We start from the raw sequence: 9,430 nt of genomic DNA on the forward strand, positions 1-9,430 counted from the left end.
GAGTGGGATTTACATTTATCCCTTTAGAAGTTTTGCATGCCAAGCACTCCTTACAAAACTTCTTAATATCTGAGGCCATTTTCGGCCAATAGTATTTTTCTTTAAGCGTTTTGAGGGTTTTTTCGTATCCAAGGTGGGCTATGTTGTGGGAGGACTCAATCAATGGCTGTCTTTCAGCTTCTAAAGGATAATATTTCCACTCAAATCGCTTGTCCCTGAGTTTTGATGAATCTTCGACAAATTTGTAAATTCTATCACCCGAAACTTTAAAATTTTTGTATTGATGAGGATTTTTTCTAATATTTTCCATCAGATCAGCATATTCATCTTCTATAACTTGAAGAGAGTCTATCCGAGATAGGCAATCTGCTAATATGTTGTCTTTCCCCTTTCGATACTGTAAATTAAAATCATACGATTGCAATTTCAGTGCCCACCGAAGTAGTCTTGAATTTGCATTTGCTGCTGTAATGGAAAACAACCAAGTGATACTTTTACAGTCCGTGACCACTGTAAAAGTTGTCCCCTCAATGTAATGGCGGAAGTTTTCAATTGCTAAAAGCACTGCCAGACATTCTTTTTCTGTAGCAGCATATTTTCTTTGGGCACTGGATAATTTCTTACTAAAGTATCCAATTATGCGTTTTCCATCCTCAAAATTTTGTAATAAAGCCGCCCCCACCGCTAACTGGGATGCGTCTGTTTCAATTATAAAAGGTTTAGAATAGTCAGGGTTAGCTAGTACTGGCGCTGAAGTTAAAACCGATTTAAGTTCTTCTAACGCAAGGTCTGCTTCATCTGTCCACTTAAATTTCTTAGATTTCTTTAGCAAATCAGTAATCGGAGCTGTTAAATGACTATACCTAGGAATAAATTTTTGGTAAAAGCCCATAAGGCCCATAAGTCTCCTGATGTCTCTTATTGACTTCGGTCTAGGATAATTGAGAATTGGTTCTAGTTTTGCGCTGTCAATAGCTAAACCATTCTCAGTCAGCAAATAGCCAAGATATTTCACTTGTCTCCGACAAAAACGACTTTTCTCAACGGAGATGGTTAGTCCGGCTCTTTTGAGGCGAATTGCTACCTCTTTCAATAGACGAAAATGTTCTGGCAAAGATTCCGTGGCTATTATAATATCATCTAAGTATACGAATACGAAAGGCTCTAAATCAAAACCGATGGCCAGATTCATAAGTCTGTTCATCGTAAACGGCGCGTTTTTCAAGCCAAACGGAACAACTTTAAATCGAAAAAGTCCTTTTGGAGTCCTAAAAGCTGTGAAGTTCCTAGATGATTCCTTTAAAGGAATTTGGAAATAGGCATCCTTGAGATCTACGATGCTAAAATATTTAGCCTTTTGCAGTCGGTGAAATATTTCCCCCATATTCCTCATCGGGTAAGCGTCCTTTTTTGTCACGGAGTTTATTCGTCTCGAATCTAAACAAACCCTAATCTTCCCGTTAGATTTCTTTACTGGAACTAACGGACTTGCAAATTCTGATGAGCATTCCTCAATCACATTCAAAGTTTTCCAACGTTCTAACTCCTCCTCGATCTTTTCCCAAATTTTCGGCGAATACCGGTACATTGGGAGATCACGCATTTTCCCATCCGAAGCAATTTCAATCTCGTGTTCAAGTAGAGTTGTTTTACCTAAATTCCCTGCGCTAGTTAATGGAAAATGTTTTAAAACATCCTGCAGCTCTCGTCTCTCCTCTTCAGTTAAATTATGCTCAGTCTCCACCGTTTCAATAGCCTTTAACGGATCGTCGGGTAAATCTAAAGTTGGAACGTCTAAAGATTCATCTTCTTCAGGTTTAGCTTTGAACTCTGGTTCTGGTTCTAGTGGCTTAACAAGCTGGACAGAGAACTCAATCACCTCGTTATCGTCGGTAATTGGCTCTGTTTCAATTCTTAGGTAATTTATTTCGTTTTCTGATGACGAAGTCTCCCAAGTTAATTCAAGGTCTTGAATCTTGTTCTCTGACAATATCATTGGCCTAATTTTGAATGCCCGCCAGAAATCCATGCCGAGGATCAATGGCTTTCGAATTTCTGGAACTACTAATGTTGGAATCACTTTCGTGTCATTTCCCAAAGTGAAAGGCACGTTAACATAGCCTAAACATGAATGTTTCGTATCGTCAGCGGTGCAAACTTTAATTTTTGATTTAAGAATAGTCAGTCCGTGGGTTTCCAAAATATTGACTGAACTTATAACACTCATTGCTGCCCCTGAATCCAACAACGCGGTCATTTCTGTACCTAAAATATTAACTTTTATGTGGGGACATGAACTAGGGTCTACTCGAATTTCAAAAAGTGAAAAATTTTCAATTTTGTCCAAAGTTTCACGATTGGGAATCAATTTCTCCGGCGAGATGTGTGGATTCCCGAACAAACATCCCGCTTTTAGTTTGTTGGCCTCACATTTTCGTTCAATGTTCTTAAAAAAGGATGATTATTCTCACAATTTCTTGTGGTTCTCCCTAATCTTCCACAAGCGTAACAAAACAACACTTTCCGCTCATTACACTCTCTCCAAGTGTGACCCGATTTCTGACAATTCCAGCAGGCTATGGAAGTTGTCCTACGCTGTTCTTCCTGCCGAGAAGAAGTAAATTTCGGTTGTTCATTTGGAGAATCACTAGATTTCCTAGCGGTTCTTTGAACCTTCTGAACCACTCGTAAAGGAACATCTTCCTCTGAAGAATCGCTTTCCGAATCTTCAGGTTCGATGTGATGGACATCATTACGCTGAGTAGTAGGACATCTGTAGAAGTTGGGGTCGCAAGCATCTATTTTATGGTTAATTTTGATCAGATGTTCTAAATCATCAATTTCCATTATGGACAACTTTGACCTGTAGTGAGGTCGCATGTTATCCCAAACTAATTCGAACAGAGTACTAGAAGAAAAAGGCTTTTGTAAGCACTGATTTAGTTTTTCGACTTCCGTAACGTATGCAATGAAAGTTTCTCCCTTGCGTTGTTTCAATTCACGGATTTGAGTCTTAATTCCCCTATCGCGATTTGGATTACCGTATCGGAAACGAATCTCGTCCTCAAATTTGCTCCATTTGGAGAACCTATCTTCGCGAGTGAACCACCAATCGTATGCCTCTCCTTTTAAACGGTGGTGTATGTTTCTCAATAACTCTTTCTCGTTAACACCTTCATGCCGTGCAAGTTTCTTGATTTTATACAAAAAATCTTCCACTTGCATCGATCTACTGTCTCCAGTAAATGTCAAATTCCAATTTTCTACCCTCGACTTTCTATATCGCGGCGTTTCTTCTATCGACGAGCTACTAGACACAGACGAATGACGTCTATGTCTACGAGAAGTTTGCCGAGAACTTCTCCTTCTTCTCTCTGACTCAGAATCACTTTCAGATCCACTAAAGTACCGTTCGCGCCTCGTCCAGTTTTCTCCTCTACGATCTTGTCTCCTCTCGTCTATCTCCGCTCTTTCTGACCTACTTTTCATACTCTTCCTAACATCTTCCATTCTACTTCGGTTCAGTGGACTGGGTGTTCTATCCCGGTGAGATCTTTCTAATCTGTGCCGGCTTTCCGAATTGCTTTGCCTGTCATTCCTAATTTCAACTCCCCTATAACCTTTATGCTCGTATTGATCATCAAATTTATCCTTTCTTATTCTTTCATCCCACGTGTCCTTTTGCACTGAATAATTACCAAAAATTCCTACATGGGGTTGCTTTCCTTTTCCTCCTTCATCTTCTGATTCGTTATGCAGCCTGCTTAAATCATTCCTCTTCCCTTTCAAATCTAAAAGATCTTTCTTTCTTGTTCCTTTTCCTTCGCAATCCCCGCATTTACAATCTCCTTCTATACAGCGTAGCTCCATTTTATCAAAATTTAGCGACTCGAAAGCCCCACGTTGGGCGCCAATGTAACCGTTCGTAAACTGTTCACGAGGAATTTTAAAAGCGCGGTGGCTTAAGCGCCACTCTCAAAGAGAGACCACCGGTCGTGTTTAATTTTGCCCGACTTTGCTAGAGACTTTCTCACTCAGGGACGGTTTTGAACGGTTCATGGAAATAACGGCAGAATTTCTTCGAAAACGCAAACTAAACTCCAACTCTTTCACAGGCTAGAAGAACTTATGGAAAACTGGAAGGGATGCTTACTCATTCGAGCGAAAACGGAATTAAAACGTAACGGACTGTAGTGAGTATGTTTATTAAAAAAAAGCAATGTGAAACGTAACGGAACTGAACTAATTTCAAAAACTTTAACTATTTATTTTAGCAACTTCATTCGTATTGGACGGGAAATTCGTAACGGAATGGAAAAAGAGCAAACATGGCCATGTAACTAAAAGCTCTTCACATACCTGCGCAGGTTTTGGTGTTGCGATGCTCGATGACGGGGTGGCGTAGCTCGACGACTCAACGATGGCGACTACCTCGATGCTCAACAGCGGCGACAGCAGAATGGCGGCTGCCGACGAGTCCGTGCTGCGATTTGGCGCGCAGCGTCGACAAAGGGACCCGTGTGCGGTATGGCCGAACTACCGGTGCGGAGGGAGTGGCGGCTGGACGGAAGCTTCCGATTGTTGGACGAACGAGAGGGCTTCGGCGGATGCCGAGCGATTCCCGGGATGGTCTTTCTCCGGTCAATAAAGGCGCAAACAGAGCCCAGCGACCCGGCTTCGCGTACTATGCTTCCAGCTATGACCGAGCGGGGAATGTCGCTACCTCTATCTTCCTAGATACGGACCGGGTTCGTGACGTGCAATTGGCGACACGCTGCTACGAACCGACTCTCGTGATTTCCGGCCCACGGGGTGTAACGGAAAAGGGCCTTACCGTCGGTGATTGGCGGCCGACGGGAATTCTTCGCTACGGAGATGATTGAGCGACTTCACTCGCGCCTCCGTTTGACTGCCTTCTGAAAGGCGGGCCTTTGCTGGGCACACGGGTCGGAAACGATGACTCACGGACGAAACTGGCGGTTCAATCCGCCTACGAAACCCCGATTCGGCGAGGGATACCGCCGAACGACGACGAAAAAACCAGCCGTACGAAAAAAGCGCTAGGCGCTACACGTCCAACAGGAATTCATGTTAATCTTAAGCACTTTTAATTTAATTATCAAAAAATTACCTTTTTTCGTAGTTCAATTCCTTCGAGAAATAAATCAATTGCAGAAATCGCGAATTTGCGGACCTCGGTCCTCTAAACACGAAAGAAATCACATAGAAATACGTTCAACATCACTTATAATCTTTTTAAACTCACTCACTACTTTTACCTTAGAAATTGGAGAATAACTTTCACCAAAAACTCAACTAGACTTCAATTCACTTTAAACTGACTTAAACTCAACTCAAACTCAAATCAAACTTGGTAGATACTTCGAATTAAATTCGCGCACTTCTGTCTTCCAGCCGATCTTGTAGCGAAATGATCGATTTGAAGCAGTCGTTGCGCTAAGAAACTGTGCCGCTTTTCAAAAGTCCCACTATTGAATTAGATGACTATTATTAAAAATCGCGCCAACATTTTCTGCATGGCGATTTTCATGCATGGCGACAAATTTGCAGTATGACTGTAATTCGCCAGAAAGTAGATACGCGCCATTAGCATTATGCTATAAAAGTTCAAATCACGTAAGCTTTTACAAACGCTTCGACATACATGAGCATAAGTAACAGGGATGGACCAATTTTACGAACAAATAAAATATTTCTTTATCGTCAACATTAATACAACATAAATTTAAATTACTTTTATTCTATTTATTTGATTTATTCCATTAAATTTAACTAAAAAAAACGCAAAACGTTACACCGTATGTTTACTTAGAGATGTATCCTATTCGCTTTTTTATAGGACGTAGGTGTGAATTGATGTGTCACAACATGTATTTCCTTTGTTGTATACAACATGGCCTTCGACCGGTTCTGAAGGGATCCGGAGGAATTTAGGGAGCATCCATAAATGGCATAGCATTTTAGGAGGGAGGGGGAGTCCCTGATTTTGCTACGTTCGATGTATTAGGCATGGAAAAATAGGCTACGAGTGATGAGGGAAGCGCCAAAAATCGTCCAAAATAAGCTACGTTATTTATGGACGCTCCCTTATCCGGGACCTGAAGGTGACACCGTGATATCTGGGAGTGCTGAGGAGGTCACGGTTTGAAAGCTCACAAAAAGTAGATGTGAATTGATGTGTCGTTTCATATATTTTTTCCACTTTATGCGTTGCCTGGAACCGGTTCCGGAGGAACTTACCCGGGTTCCGGAAGTGGCCATATGACCTCGGAAAGATCTAGGACGATTATTATTCATTACCTTACACGAAATAGATGTGAAATAATGTGTCACACTTGATGTTTTCCTAACTTTACGCTGTTGGCCATATGCTGGTACCCCAAGGAACATCGGAATATCTCCGGAACCAGGTGGCCAAGTGTCCCAACCAAAGTATTTCCTGAAAATAGAAGACATTTTCAGAACCCACCGAAAAAATTGTGAAAAAATATTGAGAAACAAAATAGTTACAGCAATTTGAACTTTTTTTTGACCGAAAAAAAGTATGCTGCCGGTACATGGGTTTATGGCGGGTAGTGTACGTGCAAATTGGTTGTCTGGGATGGCACCCCCAGTAGTTTCGCCTATGAACTCCAAAACAATAAAAAAAAAAACAATAAAAATTGTTTTCAGGTGCATTTTCTTTTCACTAGAAGCTGGAAGAATGAATATTACATACCGTGATTTCGGGTGAAATTGATCACTTTTCGCAGTTTTTGGTGAATAATTTTTCAATACTAATCGATATGGTTACAATCAATGCATTAAAACAAGTACGACCATGGTTTTCATCAGTCACCGAGGTTGAAAATTCTACTGCAAATCATTTTATTACAAAAAATATCATTTGAAATGAAAAATCAAAAACTTTACTTTCGGGGTGAAATTGATCAGTCTGTGAAATATTTTTGTAGGTGCTGAAAATATTTTTTTCCACCTGCATTAACCACCTCAGAATGCAAAAAGCTATGCAAAACTTTTACGAGTTTACTAAATTTTTAATTATTTAAGTTTGAAGTTTAATAAATCTTAAGAAAACGCCTGAAAGTATGCAATTTCCATACTAAATATGTTATAACTTCCATAAAAGTACAATTTTATGCATAAATTTCAATATTTATAGAACTTTTGATGACGAAATCGGTTTAAAGGAATACTTGGCAGCTAGATACAATCATTCGAATATTCATTACATTTGCGATACAGCTACGGTAACAAAAGTTTGACCACAGATAACAGACGTTTATGCTTATATTGGCAATGTGTGTAAAAATGCTCAACAGCCATTTTGTATGTAACGAGCAGCTGAAACTCATGTGGCAATCATTTAGAGATGGCGCAGTGATCGATAATCAGTGATCGCTTTCAAGATTGCATGCACTACGCAATTTTACATTCAAGATTGTATTCGATCTTGAATGAAAGTGGAACTTTGAACTATTCTTGCATTCAAGTTAGATGTAATGTCGCAATCAGTTGAGTAGATGGCGGTAGTGAGCCAACGTATATCGTTTTGAACATTTACACAGGATTCTGCGAAAAATTTGTACTAGCATAAACATCTGTTATCTGTGGTTTGACAGTGTCTTTGAAGTTCGCCCAACACGCAATTTCGGAAAATATCGAATTTTATGCTGAAATATGTGTCTATTTGGCTGTAAAACATGTAAACTCATCATTCAATAACTCTTGAGCCAGATGATGAACATTTTTTACAAATTGTTTTAAGTTTAAAGCGTTATTTTTAACAAATAAAAATTGTCCTCACGCTGATCAATTTCACCCCACTGATCAATTTCACCCGAAATCACGGTACTTAAAAAGTGTCTTGAAAATCTGTTCAGAAATTCTACAATCAAATATCTCAAACTTCAGCAAGAATTCCTTATTCAGCGACTCCACTAAAAACCAAGAAAAAAACAACTAAGGAGGCTAAAAATATTCTTCTGAATTCAACCAGAAACTGGGCTTAAGGTTTTCCAGAAACATACAATTTTCGTTTGAAGCGTATTCAGCAATTCCTGTACATATTATAATAATTCCATTGGAGCCTAAAACAATGCACGGACATTATTCGACTGTACACACTGAGCGATTGAGCCACATTTTACATTGGATGGACATACAGAGCATGTACCAGTGGATACGGAGCAGAACTTAAAAACTCGTCACTCTAAGCGAGAATTGAACACTCATCCCACAGCATATTCCGATCAGTAGCTTGGAGATGATGCAGATCTTATACAATTATTATTACTATTGGCAACACAGGCCACCTCGGGCTGTATCATTTCTCTTAGCTTCTCTTCACTCCCAGTATAACGTATAACGGGTATAACGTCCCAACTGGGACAAAGCTTGCTCCTTTCAACTATCATTTTCAGCGCTATAAGCTACACACAGAAAGAAATCATGAATAATAAACAGCACGTAAGTTAAGCATCGACTGAAAATTATAGTAGAAGCTACAAAATTACAGCCATTTACCGAGAGATGATACTGTCCGCTCAGTAATCAGCCAATCATGCGTACTGTTTACATTTTTTGAGACATATCCGCTTGAAATTTACATGGAGTAACGTAAACGAGGACAACTACGCTCAGTCGTCTGCCTCGCTGCGGAGACTGTTCTCTCGCTCTCTGTGGCCGAAGCACTACAGCAGTTTGTTCCTTTGTGGTGGAACTTGTTTATCTTTGTTTGCTCTCTCTTCAGCTTGGTGAGCCAGCTTAGAGGGGTTAGGCGTGAACTCTCACTCGGAAGATCTGAGTTCGATTCTCGTATAAAGATTTTTTTAAGTTTCTCTGAAAAGCCGATGCTTAATTAACACTTTTCTCTCAGCAATCAGCAGTGTAATTTTAAGATCACACATAAATTTCTATCGAACACGATGGAGGTCAATTTGTTACATTCAGTTCGTCATAAATTTACAGATTTTGTTCGTACTGTGCAGTCATTTGCTTCCTGTTGTGTAACGATCGAGTTGAAGCAGTCAACGCTGAATAAAAGGGAAGCTAGTCAAATTAAAACCATAAGCTAGTACACGACTGCAAAACAAGCATCATACAGCTACCAAACTCGGTTTTCAGAAATCAATCACTTGTCACTGGAGCTGCCTTTACTACACTCTATTCCAACTCCGGAAGATTTCCCGAAAGATGTAAAAACTTGATCAAATCGAATAGGAGACTCCACTAACAGAACAGCTGCTGCTATACTGTACAATTCGTAATACTGACAAATCCATAAACCAGAACCATTACAGCTGGAAGCTGTAATAAAGTAAATGTTGGTATACCAACACAGCTTGTCGGATGTAAACATTATTGTCAAAACAATCTTTAAATGGGATATATTGCTACTACACAAACA

General features: G+C 39.9%; 1 long non-coding RNA gene across 1 annotated transcript; it reads right to left on the minus strand.

Annotated features, from left to right (window-relative positions):
- Positions 1-3,911: 3,911 nt before the first annotated feature.
- Positions 3,912-5,817, minus strand: LOC134290074 (uncharacterized). The gene is made up of 2 exons (XR_009998840.1): positions 5,280-5,817; positions 3,912-5,203 (listed from the first exon to the last, which is right to left on the minus strand). It is a non-coding gene; the product is annotated as an uncharacterized LOC134290074 (long non-coding RNA).
- Between the last annotated feature and the right edge of the window lie 3,613 nt (positions 5,818-9,430).

The sequence above is a fragment of the Aedes albopictus genome, chromosome 3 (assembly GCF_035046485.1).
Source record: "Aedes albopictus strain Foshan chromosome 3, AalbF5, whole genome shotgun sequence".
In the NCBI taxonomy this organism is placed as follows: domain Eukaryota; kingdom Metazoa; phylum Arthropoda; class Insecta; order Diptera; family Culicidae; genus Aedes; species Aedes albopictus.